General features: G+C 51.0%; 1 long non-coding RNA gene across 11 annotated transcripts in view; it reads right to left on the reverse strand.

Annotated features, from left to right (window-relative positions):
- Positions 1–15,393, reverse strand: part of LOC135419816 (uncharacterized) — a 61,979-nt gene that overhangs the window by 3,298 nt on the left and 43,288 nt on the right. For all 11 annotated transcript variants that reach the window (XR_010433167.1, XR_010433172.1, XR_010433170.1 and 8 more), the window contains one exon: positions 9,763–9,983. This is a non-coding gene — a long non-coding RNA (uncharacterized LOC135419816). The remainder of the gene's footprint in view (positions 1–9,762; positions 9,984–15,393) is intronic.

Consider the following 15,393-nt stretch of genomic DNA (forward strand, 5'->3'; position numbering starts at 1 on the left):
GCAGCCAGACACTGTAATTGATCTCTGAAGAGATGGATTTGCTGGTTAGCTGGGCATGAATTTGACAACAGGAGAGGGAAAGGAAGAAAAATTTCCCCCTGCACACAGAGCAAAAAGGGGTCACATTGGCAGGGCCAAGTCTCCCCTTTTCCCAGATTTCCAAGTTAAATAGTGCTTGTTACTTTGGGCCCCTTCCAGTAGGAGGGCTGGGAGATCTGAGCTGGCTGGGAAAACCCCCTTGTTTAGAGCTGCGTCTCAGAGGAAATGGTTTGGCTCTTATTTTATCCCATGTTTTTGAAGTTACACATGGAAAAATGCCTGTTTGCCTTTAATCTGTGTCATGGGACACTCCTTGCCTTTCCATACCCCCTGTTTTTGTGTCCTGCCTTGGAAGTCTATTATCTCTGGATGCCTCAAGGAAGATTCCCTGTACCTGCAGCTCCTGCCACTCCACACACACCCCAGTCAGTGTTGCTCCTCACCCTAGACCAACCTTCACCCCAAACCTACATCTTTCACCCCTACTCTCCCTAAAAGGCAGGTGCCAACTTAAACCTCCTGGAGTTTCCTGTCGGATGGTTCACACTGTGAGGGGAAGAGGAGACACTGAGCTGGGGGGTACAGAGATCCACCTGACCCCTCAGATTCATCTTGCCCCCATCAAACCAAGTCCACACTGCTGGGCAGGAGGCCCATGGGCAGCACAACAAACCCTGACCCTGCAACAGAGGCTCCTCCTGCCTTGTACAGAGCAAAGAAATTTATATTCACAGACTCACAGCGTGTGCTGAGCTGGAAGGGACCCACCAGGACCATCCAGTCCAACCCTCAGCCCTGCACAGGAACACCCCAAAGAGTCACCCCTGTGCCCCAGAGGATCAGCCAAACCCTCCTGGAGCTCTGGCAGCCTTGGGGCTGTGCCCACTGCCCTGGGGAGCCTGGGCAGTGCCCAACCAGCCTCTGGGGGAAGAACCTTTGCCTGAGATCCAACCTGAGCCTGCCCTGGCACAGCTCCAGCCATTCCCTGGGTGCTGTCCCTGGTCCCCCCAGAGCAGAGCTCAGTCCCTGCCCCTCCTCTGCCCCTGCCCAGGCAGTTGGAACTGCAGTGAGGTCTCCCCTCAGGCTCCTCTGCTCCAGCTGAACACACCAAGTGCCCTCAGTGTCCTCACCTGGCTTCAAATCAAGGCCCTTCCCCATCCTTGTTGCCTCCTTTGGACACTCTCCAATGGCTTCAGATCTCTCCCATATTGTGTCCCCACAAACTGCCCCAATATTGCAGGTGAGGCCACTCTGGTCTCAGTTTAGCTGCTGCAAGAGGCTGGATCCTGCTGTGCTGGATGGAGCCATCCTGGAGGATGCTATGCCTGGAGGTCCCTCCCTGCAGCCTGTCCTGGTCCCAGCTCCACAGCAGATGGGAAGCAGCCGTTCCCGACAGACGGCCGCGCTCCGGCAGCGCCCGCAGGGAATCCAGGCTCCCACACATCTCTGCAGGTAAACCCACCTGGGAATTTGGTGCAAAATGCACATAGCAACAGATTTCCAAGAGTCATCACTGTGGTTTAGCACTGTCTGTCTCCAGAGGGGGTGAACAAGGCGTTTTTGGGAATGTGGCCACACGGTGCAGCAGGGCAAGATCTGCTTTCCCACCTGGAGCATCCTCCTCCCCCCACAGAGCTGCCCCCGTCCCTCCCTCCCAAAGCTTCCTAAAGACTTTGGTTGTTTTGGAGAGTGCCACATCCCAGGAAACAGCACTCTGCAAAATTCCTCTCTTCATCATGAGGCTCTTCTTGGCTTGTTTCACTTTTTGGTGCACATTTATTCCAAAGACCAGCCTGAGGATTCACTGGTACAGCTCTCGAAGAGCCAAGAAAAATCCACAGCCTTTCTGAGACAGACCCCCCTTCCCCTCAAGGGTAACTCAAAGGATGGTATCACATTCCCATACACCTGCCAACCTGCCCAGGAGACGTGGAATTGCAGTCCTTTTATCCATTAGAGACCTCTTGGAAAAGCCAAGCACAACCCAAGCCTGTGTTAGTAAAGCCGTGGTGATGTTTTCCTGCTCAGAATCTACCCTATAACAACTGACCCAGCATTTTAGGGCTGCTGACACCACCCTGGCACAGCCCTGCAGCAGGAAACGTGGGGTTTGCACAATGAATAATTAAAGCCTGGAGCCAACTTCCACGGGAAGTCGTCGTGGCCAAGAATTTGTGACATTTCGGAGAGGAAGCCGGCGTGTACACGGGGAACAAGAATAGCTGGAGTTACAACAGCTAAATACCAACATCTCTGCTGAAAGTGATATTAATATTGCAGGCAACCTCCAGCTATTGGAGATGATGAGCAGATCTAACACGAGGCAGCTTCGCCTTCTGCTGCATTTCCCTTTGCAGCACCCGCTCCCGGCCACCCCTCGGAGCGGATACGGAGTCACGTGGATCCCATCCAGCTCCTGCAGCTCTTATCTTCCACTTTATTTTTTCCACAGCCTGTGTCAAAAATACTAAACAGCCTCATTTTGCCGTGGTTTGCTCTGGGTATAAAGCTCCGTGTAACGGGAGACTCCCGGAATTGCAAAGCAGGTTTGCGGCGGGAACGCTGCTCCTGCAGGTGGGAGATATCACTCACTGCCGAGCTCTACAGCTACTCCAGCCTGTGACAGGGAAGCAGCTCACAAATGGCCACGAGAAGGAAAACATCTGTTAGGAACTAGCAGGTACACAGATCATGTGCAAATTGCACAGCTTGGGCCCGGGTCTGCCGTGCCTCGCTCAGCAGCTGGCGGAGGCGCGAAGGCAGAAGGGACCTCCACGGAGCAGGGAGGCAAGGCAGGATCAGGCACAGCATCCCACCGAGCCTGCAGGTCGTGCTGCAGGCATTAGTGACCTCGGGATCGCTCCAGAGAGTCATAGAATCAAAGAATCTTAGAATCATAGAATCATAGAATCATAGTATCATAGAATCATAGAATCATGGAATCAGCTGGGTTGGAAGGGACCTCCGAGATCATCAAGTCCAACCCTTGATCCAACCCCGCTGTGGTTCCCAGCCCATGGCACTGATGCCACATCCAGTCTCTTCCTAAAAACCTCCAGGGACGGAGAATCCACCACTTCCCTGGGCAGCCCATTCCAAGGGCTGATTTCCCTCTCTGTAAAGAAATTCTTTCTAATATCCAACCTAAACCTCCCCTGGCACAACTTGAGACCACATACCCTCTTGTCTTTCTGAAAGTTGCCTGGGAAAAGAGACCCCCCCCTGGCTCCCCCCTCCTGTCAGGGAGTTGCAGAGAGTGAGGAGGTCTCCCCTGAGCCTCCTCTTCTCCAGGCTGAACAGCCCCAGCTCCCTCAGCCTCTCCTCACAGCACTTGTGCTCCAGTCCCTTCCCCAGCCTCGTTGCTCTCCTCTGGACCTGCTCCAGGACCTCAATATCCTCCCTGAAGTCAGGTTATGCTTCACAGCAGCACAGTGCCCCTGCCCCACAAAGCCAGGTCTCTCCCGCCCGGAGGATCCCGCTGTCCCTCCCACGGGCTCCTGGCGCTGGCAGCGCTGCCCTTCGCCTCCACCTCACACACAAAAGAGTTCCTGGTCTCTGCTAGACCTTTACATCTGCTTTGTGTTATGGGGCTCAGATCAGGAAACAGAAGGATTCTGTTTCCATCAGGCAGGATCTCTGGTTGGTCTCCAGCCAGCCTCGGGACTCGGTCGCAGTTCCCAACTCCATGTGCTGTGGCTGGAGAGAAGAAGCACAGAATCCTACAATGGCTTGGGTTGGAAGGGACCTTCAAAGGTCATCTATTTCAACCCCCCTGCCATGAGCAGGGACATCTTCCACTGATCAGGCTGCTCAGAATCCTCCTCCCTGTGTTCCCACCTCTGTAAAAGGGTTCAGACACCTCAGATGCAAAGCAAAGCACCAGCTGTGTCCAAAATCCTGCTCAGGATTGGCCTCTGGAGCCCTTCCCAGCCTTACACAAGCTCTGCCCCAAGGAGCCAAGGGCACGATTTCGCCTTATTCTTTCTCCTTCTTTAAAAAGAAAAAAAAAGAAATTACATTATTTATATGCTCTTTATTCCTTGAGAGAAGCAAAAGGAGCAGGAGAAGGGGATCCATCCCTGGCACTGCACTTCCATCACCTCCTCTGAGCTCCTGCTGCCCTCAGCTCCCTGTCAGACACATCAACGCCTCTGGCACGGGATTTATCATGTCAAGAGGAGTTCACCACTTCTGGCACTGAGCAACAAGGTTTATTAAGTCCAGGACACACACCTCAGCAATCAATGGGAATTTCAGCTGCGACTTCACTGAGAAAGGGATCAAAGCTTTTAAAATCACATTCCTCAAACACAGAAGTCTTTTGCACAGAGGCATTTTGCAGAACTACAAGTAAACTCGTGCTTCAGGTGGGCCAAGAGTTGCTGTAGGGAGTCTGGTGACAGTGCATGTGAAGCACCGTGCAAGCCTTGTCACCCAAAATTGGGGTCAAGGACAGTGAGCTCAGCCTGGGACTGGCTCCAAGGATCATCAGAGCAAAGGTGGCCTTTTTGCAAGAGACAGCTGCTGGGAAAACCTGACTTGTTAGTCAAAGAAAATGAAGGTGCAGAGGTGGTAAAATTGTTCTCTCTCCGTGTATCAGGAGGTTTAACATGAAGGAAGAGAAAGTGCTGTTTGAGGTGAAAGGACAACATCAGCAAAAGGTCACAACTCACTCATGAATAAATTTAGGTGAGAAACTAGAATAAGGCTCCTGGCTGTCCAAGCAATTAGGGGGAAAGGCAATGCAACAGGAATGGTTTTGCAGCCTGGGAGAGGGATGAGTTGTTTCAGGGGCTGCATTAGAAGAGAGCAGGACCTGGGGTCCTGGTGGTCCTGCCCCAGCCCTGTTTTGGTTGTAAAGCAGCATCTCCACAACCCTGCAGACAGAGCATGTCAGAGCCAAGGGGTGCTGGGACAGACAGCTGAGTCAATTGGAAAAAAACCATGACAAGTCTGAGGTTTGAGTCTGAGACAGAGCAGTACAACCAAGGGAGATAGAAATCAGAAATCTCCACTCGTGCTCAGAAAGCAGCTGCCCAGCCTCTGGGACGAGAGGGTGAAGCACGAGCAGATGCTCTCTGCTGACAAACCAGCCCTGCCTGTCCTGCAGCCCACACGGAAATCCATATAGAAAATCATTAAACAATTACAAGCTCCATCGAAAGGAGATCATCCTTTGAAGACATTTCCCCAGAAAGCTCCGTTTGCAGTTTTCACACAACCCCCTGCTCATCAGAATAATTGCCAGGAGTAAATGCTTTGTACATCAGCAAACACTGAGCAGAAGGAGAGAGAAGCAAAATGTGCCCCAGCAACCCCACGAGTTCTGCCTCTGTGCAAAGTCACAGCCCTCAGACCAAGAGCCCCATGGAGATGTCACCAGCAGAGCATCCACCCTCACCAGCCCCAGTGGTCTCCAGGGAAATGGGCTGTTCCCAGCAGAGAGAAAGGGCTTTTTTCCTAAAATAATCCCTCTGTGCCAGCTCAGCGGTTTGCCAGAGGAAATGATCCACCTGAAAAAATTACCCAGCCAAAAAAAAAAAAAGTGAGTTCTAATACATTACCTGATTTAACAGACAATATTATCACTCCCCACAGACAGGTGCTTAAGCACCTGATTTCAGTTAGGCCTGAATACTGCTCAAAAATTTGGCCTTTCATGCAGAACCAAGATAATCTTTGAAGACACAGCAACTCAACTGGCTTTGCTAAATCAATCTCACTGTTATTTTACTCAGCGCAAAAGAAGTTCCCAGGGATCCCATTTCCACTAGAACTTGTTAACAATTTAGAACTATCACCTTGATCATTAAAAACAAACAATGGGAAAGAAAAAGAAATCATTAAATTAATCCTTGAACTGGAATCCCAGAAGAGAAAAGGAATTATTTTTCAAGACTGCAAGAATTAGGGGCCGGATTGGGTAAAAACCACAGAGAGCAAATGCATGGATACAGTGCCAGGCAGCATCCAGGGCTGCTGGGGGTCACAGGGGGGGCTGCTTTGCTTCAGAGCTCTTGGATTTTGTTCTCTACAGAGCTTGGCAACCACACTGTGTCACAGCAAGGCGACATTCAAGGCAGGATGAGCCTTTGCAGCTCCCAGAGTGATTCCTGGTGGAGCATGGGCTGTGCTGGGGGGGGACTGGGAGCAGCTCAGCCTCAGCAAGGAGAGCCAAGCCCTGCAGGAGCCCCACGAGGACCGGGACCACAGCCTGTCACCCCTGGGCTTCTGGGGAAAGCACATCAGGCCTTGGGAGCTCTGACTGTGCTGCCTCAGTCAGAATTCCCATCCCTCCCACCCAGTCGTGTTCCTGCAGCCCAGTGGGCTCCTCGTCCCAGTCCAAACTCTTAAATTAAGGCAGGAAGGCCTGGAGGAAACATTGGGAGCTTTTCTTAGAGCAGCTGATAGAGACAGAAACAAGGACACTTCTTGGATGCAGAGGCTGCTCCTGTCTCCCAAGATTCCAAGCCCACACACTTGCCAGGTTTGGGTTGGATTTTTTGGGGAGAAAGGATTTTTGGACTAAGAAAAGCATTAATTATCCTGTAAAAGCCATAGCTAACCACACTTACAACCCCACCACCACCGAAAACAAATGCCTATATTAAATGCAGAATAAGCAGCGTGGAGGCAGGAGAGGGAAGCCTCTTTCCATGGGAAGGCCAGGCGATAGGATCCTGGCTTCAATCCCATGCCAAGGGAATGCCAACGTGCACTTCATGTCCTGCATGTCACAGACTAATTGTAGGTGATAATGGGAAGGGATGAACTGGAAGGAGAAAACGTTCCCCAGTTACCTGCATTCATTGCAGCCACAGAATCCCAGAGTGGCTGGGGTTGGAAGGGACCTCTGGAGATCATCCAGTCCAACCCCCCTGCCAAGGCAGGGTCACCTGGAGCAGGTGACACAGAGGAACACATTCAGGTGGGTTTGAAATCACAGTGTGCTGAGTTGGAAGGACCCACAAGGACCATCCAGCCCAAGCCTCAGCCCTGCACAGGAACATCCCCAAGAGTCACCCCCTGTGCCCCAGAGGATCATCCAAACCCTCCTGGAGCTCTGGCAGCCTTGGGGCTGTGCCCACTGCCCTGGGGAGCCTGGTCAGTGCCCAACCAGCCTCTGGGGGAAGAACCTTTTGCTGAGATCCAACCTGAGCCTGCCCTGGCACAGCTCCAGCCATTCCCTGGGTGCTGTCCCTGGTCCCCCCAGAGCAGAGCTCAGTCCCTGCCCCTCCTCTGCCCCTGCCCAGGCAGTTGGAACTGCACTGAGATCTCCAGAGAAGGAAACCCTGTGCCCTCCCCGGGCAGCTGCTCCAATGCTCTGCCATCCTCGAGTGAAGTTCTTCCTCATGTCCAGGTCCCCAGTGCTGGACCCGGGTCATGAAAAGCTTGGGAAATTGAGGATTTTTTTCCCGCTTGGCTGAGGGAAACATCTTTCCTCACCGGGGCAACCTGTCCCGGCTGAGCGGGCTGGTCCACCCCCCGAGGGCAGTGCCACCCTGGCCACGGGCCACCAGCCTGCCCTCTGCACCGCTGGCGACCAGCCCGCTGTCGGGTGCCCTGGCAGGGGCTGCCACGTCCCCACCCAACACAAATCACTGGGGCGTCACCTCCGCGGGGCCGGGACGGGAAGGGACCGTCCCAGCGCCGGGACAAACCGACTTCCTCCATGGAAAAGGGGCTGTCGCGGGGAACGGCGGTGGAAAAACCTGGATGGGGGCGGTGGGGAAGCGGGGGGCCTTCGTTTTTTCAGGCTGTTAACTGTAATTAGCCTGGTTTCTCAGATGTAATTATCCCGCGAGCTCAAAGCAAACACCCTGGAGGAAATTGCACAGTTAAAGACGGCGTGGCATTAAAAATAAATTATGAGAGTCCTGCTCGCTCTCGCTGCGGATCTGTCAGCGTTTTCCCTCGAAAAGCCCCGGCTTGGGGGAGCTGGAATCACCCAGCTGTGACTTTCCCTGCCAAACTGTCTGCCTAGACACGGGATCGCCGCGGCTCTCAGGATGCAGAATTCCAAACAACCCCCCCCCCCCCCCCCCCCGCTCCCGGCTCGGGAGACGTTCGGCTTTGTCACAGCCCAATTACGGCATCGCTGCACTTTGGGGGTGGGGAGCCTGTTTTGTTTGGGGTTTTTTCCCAGAGGAATTAAATTCTGCAGGCTACTTAATCCAGCGCACGAACAAAGCGTGTGAGGTGTTTGGAAACAAGGCAGCCGAGAGCAGATCACAATATTCCTTCCTCTGGCACAAGGAGCTCCCGAGCCTCCTCGCCACTGCCCTTTTTGTTGCTGCTTGAGCGGTTCCCGTAATGAGGGCCGTGCTTTATCCCAAATTTCTATCCCGGGAGGTGGAGGAAGCCAGGCAGTTCAAGAGTTGGAGTCAACAGGGAGCTGGATCAGCCCGGAGGCTCGTGGCTCATCTTTTTGTTGGCTCCCACACACGGAGCTTTGCTCAGCCTCCTGCTCCGTGGCCACTGCTCTGAGATGTGCAACCAAATCACGGGGGAAGGAAGGAAGGAAGGGGGAACTGGGGAGCAGCTCTGAGCTCCTCACACAGCATGTGATGAGGCCACCAGGGAAGACTCAAAGCTTTCTGTTGGCTGACTTCTGATTTTGGAGTGTCTTTTCCATCCGCTGCTGTAAGACAACACCAGCCCAGACTCAGCCAGACACTTGAAGCCAGCAGAGCTGTGCTGGCTCAGCTCAGCAGGAGACCTCCCAATGTCATCCCAAAGTGCCTTCCCTCACAGCACTCCTGTCCCGTGGCAAGTCCCTTCACACGGACAAAACCTCAGATCCCAAGAAGATGTGGGTGACCTTGAGGGAGGAGGTGGTGAAATAAAAACAGGGTGGTGAAATAAAAACAGCCCAGGAAAAAAGTGGCACCTCAATGGCTTAAAAAGCTGTAAGAGACATTCACACACCTTCTGAACACCTGCAGAGAGCTGGGATATGGAACCACCCCCAAACCTTCCCTTTCATCACCAAACACCACTTCATTCATCCTGCCACAGCTGAGGTGGGTGAGACACTCCCAGGAGCCCTGGGTAAGATACTTTCTCTACAAGAGACAACCCATTAAAGATCAGCACCGTGCCTTTCATCAGAAAAACAGCTTCCCTCAGGAGTCCTGCAAATGGGCTTCTCCAGAGCAGCCCCTTGCCCTGTGTTGTGGGTAATTAGTGGCTGTTTCTGGAGAATGAGATACAACCTCCAGCAACACCAAGCCCCACTTAGTTAAAACCCTAATACTTCTTAGAGAATGAATCAATCCCAGTGACTCTGCTCTCCACAGATCCAGTCACTCACAGGATGCAGAGAACACGTCTGGAGAGCCCATTAAAAGCCACTCGACTGGAAAATAGTTTCTGGCCTAATTCTAGCGCCGGGGTCTGGGTCGGGGAGAGGAGTCTGACAGTGAGAGCGTGTCTGCAGGGAGGAGAGGCAGGGCTGGCAACTGCTCCACCAATCTAATGTATGGCGCTCTCCAGGAGTAATTAATAATTAATATTGGGAGCCCGCTGAAATCTGTTGACTCTGTAAACCACAGCCTCTCACTTAAAGGCCTCTGGGCGTGCTGAGACAAACTGCAGAACATCCCCCACGGAGGGACTCGGCACAGCCCAGAGCAGCAGCAAGTCCCAGCTGCTCAGCCCCAGTTTTTATCCCTCTGCTTCTCCTGCCCTCCTTGTCCTGTTGAATTTAGCACCATTCCTTACCTCTGAGCAGAGGTGGATGCAGATGTGATGCTCTCTGGTCACTACAACGCTGCTGCTGGTGCTTTGGTGGGAGCAGGAGGATCCTGGGTTAGCACAGGACACTGAAGTCACCAAGTCCAACCTCCTCAGAGGGTCTGCTCAGATGTTCTCAGGCCATGGACCATGTGTTCCATGCCAGAGGATATGCAGGACAGCAGTGGAGGGTCCCCAGGACATAAATGCTGCCAAAAAAACAGTGGTCTTGTCTCCTTTCAAGCACTTGGGGTTGATTGGAATGGTAGTTAACTCAATTCCTTTCCCCAGGTCGAGCCTGTTTTGCCCATGATGATACCTGGTGAGTGATCTCCCTGCCCTTACCTCAACCCACAAGACTTTCTGTTTTCCCTGCAGTTGAGGAGAGGAGTGATGGAGCAGCTTTGGTGGGCACCAATCCAGCCAAGGTCACCCCAGCACAGTCCAGGAGAGATTATCGGATTTATAGATAGATTTGTCCAATTCAGGAGCTGGGTTTGTTGCCCCAAAGATCAATTAGAGCTTTCTGAAGGCTGAAATGCATCATCAGGGCACTGCAGGTTGCTGCCTTCGCTCCAACCAGCCCTCCTTCCTAGGGATCCAGGCAGCCCTCATTCCAAGCTGTGGGTATCATTCCCAGTCTCCCTGTTTTCCCCACTTCCCATCCCTGTCACCATCTCAATCTGAGTTTCAGCCACCAGAAAATGCCTGATCTCTGGGCACTGTGGTCACAGGATCTGTGGGATCAGCATTCTGTGAGTTAATAATAACACAGGGCTGAGGATCAGCAGCATTCCCAAATCCAGCTGTGAGGCTTCACAACCCACTTTGGGTTACACCCTGAAGGGTGGAACGGGGCAGGACAGGTTTTCTGGATGGGAACCACAACTCCCAAGGAACAGGATCTTCTCCTCTAAATGTCACAAACCAGAAGAACTTGAGGGTCTGGGCCAACAGTTTGTGAATCTGGGCTGTGGGATCACCCAAATCTCTGCAGCATCAGCTCCAGGGACAGTCTGACTACCCCAGAGATCACCTTTTCTTTTGACTTTACTCAGGATTCAAAGACAACCCTTAATAACTTTTAAGTATCACACGGTGGGATAATTGGATACACACAGGTTGGGGTCATTCGTTATATGTGTCTATTATTACTTCTGCTGTGTTCCAAGTTTGGTAGAAGACAGGAAATGCACTTTTCATTATAAAAGACATTATTCTATCCCCTGCATTACGAGTTATATTTTATCACGGCTACAATTTAATGGTGATGATAGTCTGCTAAGATACAGCAAATACTTTAACTCAGTAGGTCACATTTTATACCTTATTCCCCATGTAAATTTTAAATTCTGTTCAGTTCCTTTCATCAGTATTCAACAAATACGATCCCATTGAAATTTGTTTTTCTTTCCAAAGGGTAATGGAAAAAGGCCTGCTCGTAGCATTCAGATGGGAGCACACCTAAAAATACCTAATATCAGGAAACAATTATACATCTTCACTTGAATTAAGAATTTGCATTTAGAAAGGAGGCAAATATGCCCATAAATAATTTTTCCCCAGCTTCCTGTAAAAAACAAGGGCAACCAATGTGAAGCTGGAGTTAAAAAGTACCGAGGATGTGGTTGTCCTGCAAGGGTGTAAATTTGTTTTAAACACTGAGAAACCAAACCTTGTGAGAAGGAAACATGGGAGAATGTGGCAATTCCTGCACCGTGGTGCAAAAGACCAATATTTTGGGGGGAAAAAAGCCAAACAAACAAACCTTGTTTCTTACTTTCCTCTGTTTTTGTGACTATTGTGTTTATATTCCAAGCCATTAAGTCTTTCCTTCTGGAATCCCTCAGTGAGACGGAGACTTAACAGTTCTGGTTCCCCAAAAGTTCAAAACCTGAAGGAAAACGGAAAAATTAAGAAACATTTTTCTCTTTTTTCCTTTTTACTATAATGAGAAAAACAATCACTTAGGTTTGAATTAAACCTATTACTGAACTTCAACAAAAACACTTCATTTGGTCTCCAGGTCTGTAAAGAGTTTGGTAAAATTTCCAGAAAAACGCAAGTGAGGTTTGAAATGTGAAGTTCAGCATTTTCCTTAGGAAAGGTGACCAGAGGGCAGGTTTTTTTGGGGAGCACAACTTCCCTCCCATATCCCATAGTCAAACTATTTGCTACCTTTGCTGCACCCCTGAAATGTGGGAAATCCAAAGGAATTTCCAACTGTGTCAGGGTTGCCAAAGGCTGGGAGGGGATGGCACGTTAAAAAAAATACTCTTGTGGAAAAACATAATCTACCCATCCATCTTTTTTTGTGGTTTGTTTGTCAGGGGAGACCCAGCGGGTCCAGAGTCTCTGCTGGGGCTTCCAGATACTGAGATGGGCATCACTGTGCAGGGAATGGGAGAGACCCAGTTGTGGTGGTTTGAGACCCCTCAAAAATCCAATTTCCAAATCCAAGCCCCCCCTCCCACAATTTGCTTCAGTGTGAGAGGGTTTTCAGACAAAACACAGCTACTCAGCATTGGGGGAAGGGCAAAATACTTACGAGGTTTATTTACATGCATATATATATATATAGGTAACAACTTGACTATCCTTCTACGGTGAAATATTATATTTACATTACATCAAATCTATATTTACATTACATCAAGTCCCTTTGTCACTTTTCAGGTCACAGTTCCTTCAAATTAGTTTCTGTGGTATTAGTTAGTGTCTTTTATTTTTTAAGGCAGCAGGTTTGAGTGTTGCAGTCAGAATTTTTCTGTTCTTACTTTGTGAAAATCCCAGTCCCTCGAGCCCGAGCCTGTCCCAGGACACCAGTGGATCCCTGCTAGCTGGTACCACCAGGGCTGCACATTAACAGCAGCTGCCAGCTGAATTCCAGCCTTTTCCCCTTCATCCACGGATCTCCAGCACCAGAGGAAAAGCATCTCTTCAGGTCCAAGCAAGATGGATTTAAGGGGAGAGGCATCAGGCTGGACTGCCAGAAACAGAGCTGAGGCACACAGAGCACAGAAGGAATGCAGGGAAGTGGCTGTTTTGCTCTGATTTCCATGGATGTTGCCATGAGCAGCATCCCTGAGTCCCCCCTGCTGACCCTGCCACCCACCAGCACTCCCTCAAAACGAGTCTCTCCGTAACCTCCATTCCCTCTTCTCCCCCTCAGGTTCAACCCTGCTGAGCACAACAACATCCCCCTGGAAGAAGGATGGAGCGTGGGAGGTTGGAGAGCATGAGCCTCCTCCCAGCAGCAATCCCACAGCCAGCAGCTCCAGACAACAACCTGCATCTTGCTAATGACTGGAGTAATGCTGGCATTCCCGTTGGGAACTGTGGAGACAACAAGGCAAACTCTGGTCCTAACTGTTGTAAAAATGCACAGGAGGCAGTTTAGGGTAATAAATGTTTGGAATGCAGAGAGCACACCCTCACACACAGGGGAGCCTGCTGGGAGCTGCATCTCCCTGTGCTGAACAAAGTCCCTCCTGATTGCTCTGTCTGGAGCAACATCTCCTGTAGTGATGCCCAAGTTGAACAATTCCAAGTTCCCCCTGAGTGATGGGTCCTCTGCCTGCAAGGATCCTGCTGCCTTTCCAGCCAAACCACACCATATAAAGCTCCCAGGGAAGGGAGGATGAAGTTTGTACTCACAGAATCATCAGACTGAAAAGACCTCCAAGGTCATCAACGTTCCTTCATGGGAAGGACAAGCCCAGAACTGCCAGTGTTGTGTTGGCAGTGGCCTTCCTGCCACCCCTTAATCTCTGGGATGCTTAAGCTCTGATTGAATCTGCACAAAGGGAAATACAAACCTCCTGCCCTGCTCAGGCTTCCAGCATTCCACTGCCTCCACCCAAGTCTGCACTCTCCCTCTGAGCCTCGTTGGGAGCAGTGCTGCCAGCATGAGTTCAATTCCTTAGAAATGGGATCCAGTCATTCTGGATCAGCACTCTGCCTGTACCTATTCCATAGAACTCTACCATTTAAACCTGGAGAACAACCTGCAAACAACCTGTATTTTCAAATTTGAGCAAGAATAGCTGGTAATAAGCATATATGTCAGTACAAACCCAGGAAAGCTCAGCTGCCTTTTCCGTAGTCACTGGTTTGTAAAGATTTTAAAATACTTATTATGCTGTTCTTTAATTCTCCATCTTGACCACTTGTTATCCGGAATTTTATCAAAGCCAACAGTGAGAAAAATAACCTCTAAATGGACATTGCCCAAGAAAGAAAAGCACGAAAACTCCCATCATCTTTACCTTGTTTACCTTCCTGGAGCTGACAGTGCAGCTCCACAGGTAACCCTGATAGTGTTTTCAGCACAGGAAAATTCAGATTTAATAACAGGAATAACAATAACTATGAAAGAGACACTCATTAAATAACAAATGGATACGTGTGGCTCCTCAAGACATAGATATTTATTCATATGAATAAGAATGCCTTTGAACAAAAGGTTTCCATGCATCCAGCTCCCATGTTCAACAAGTCTGCTGTGGGACAGGGACATCCCATCCTGGTGGGAGAAGGGTGGTTGCCCAGGTGGTTCCTTGCTCAATCTTTGCTCTTAATCACATCAGCATTTGAGGTGCAGCATGATCACAGGCAGCAACAGGAGATGAGAGGCCAGGAAAGATACCCAAGGGAGCAGCAGGAGGATGGAGAAAGAGGAGGGGTCCAGAGGAGGAGCAAGTGCCAAATGCTGGGTCCTGCACTTTGGCCACAACAACCCCATGCAGCCCCTCAGGCTGAGACAGAGTGGCTGGAGAGCAGCCAGGCAGGAAGGGACCTGGGAGTGTGGATGGACAGGAAGCTGAACAGGAGCCAGAGTGTGCCCAGGTGGCCAAGAAGGCCAATGGATCCTGGCCTGGATCAGGAACAGTGTGGCAGCAGGTCCAGGGAAGTGATTCTTGCCCTGGACTCAGCACTGGTGAGGCCACCCCTGGAGTGCTGTGTCCAGTTCTGGGCCCCTCAGTTCAGGAAGGACATTGAGGGGCTGGAGCAGGTCCAGAGAAGAGAAATGAGGCTGGGGAAGGGACTGGAGCACAAGTCCCATGAGGAGAGGCTGAGGGAGCTGGGGCTGTTCAGCCTGGAGAAGAGGAGGCTCAGGGGAGACCTCCTCACTCTCTACAACTCCCTGACAGGAGGGGGGAGACAGCTGGGGGTTGGTCTCTTTTCCCAGGCAACTTTCAGCAAGACAAGAGGGTCTTAAGCTGTGCCAGGGGAGGTTTAGGTTAGATGTCAGAAAGAACTTCTTCACAGAGAGGGTGATCAGCCCTTGGAATGGGCTGCCCAGGGAAGTGGTGGATTCTCTGTCCCTGGAGGTTTTTAAGACAAGACTGGATGTGGCATCAGTGCCATGGGTTGGGAACCACAGGGTTAGTGGATCAAGGGTTGGACTTGATGATCTCGGAGATCCCTTCCAACCCAGCTGATTCTATGAAAGGGGCTGAGGAAAGCCAAGGAGGAGAAGAGGGTGCCTGGGAGACTCTCACTGAACAGCCACGGCTCCCTGCCAAAGCAAACAGTTGGACATGGAGGGCTCTACATGGCTCTGCTTCGCTTTGACCATCTGGCATTTAGTGAAATTGCCTCCCTTTGTGTTTTCTC

This window comes from Pseudopipra pipra, chromosome 10 (assembly GCF_036250125.1).
Source record: "Pseudopipra pipra isolate bDixPip1 chromosome 10, bDixPip1.hap1, whole genome shotgun sequence".
In the NCBI taxonomy this organism is placed as follows: domain Eukaryota; kingdom Metazoa; phylum Chordata; class Aves; order Passeriformes; family Pipridae; genus Pseudopipra; species Pseudopipra pipra.